The sequence below is a fragment of the Sinocyclocheilus grahami genome, unplaced genomic scaffold, assembly GCF_001515645.1.
Source record: "Sinocyclocheilus grahami isolate Dianchi unplaced genomic scaffold, SAMN03320097.WGS_v1.1 scaffold787.1, whole genome shotgun sequence".
Classification (NCBI taxonomy): Eukaryota; Metazoa; Chordata; class Actinopteri; order Cypriniformes; family Cyprinidae; genus Sinocyclocheilus; species Sinocyclocheilus grahami.
This window is the reverse complement of record NW_015505966.1, coordinates 344067-344295: the sequence shown is the minus strand read 5'-3', so window position 1 is coordinate 344295 and position 229 is coordinate 344067.

Below are 229 nucleotides of genomic sequence, written 5' to 3'. Positions count from 1 at the left end.
TATCACTCTGATCCGGACAAAAGCGCTGACGCCCTGTCTGGATCACATCCCTTAGGTCTTTTACACCTTCCTTTGACCCGCGATTCTTCCTACCCCTACTCGCGGGCGGGGGAGGAGCGCGAACTGCGACACTAGCCTTCTGAGCCAGTCTCTTATCCTCAAACCGAGACGGGCCAGGACCCCTGGGTTGTTCGGGCTCAGACCTGGACTTCTATCCTGGTCTTTCAGC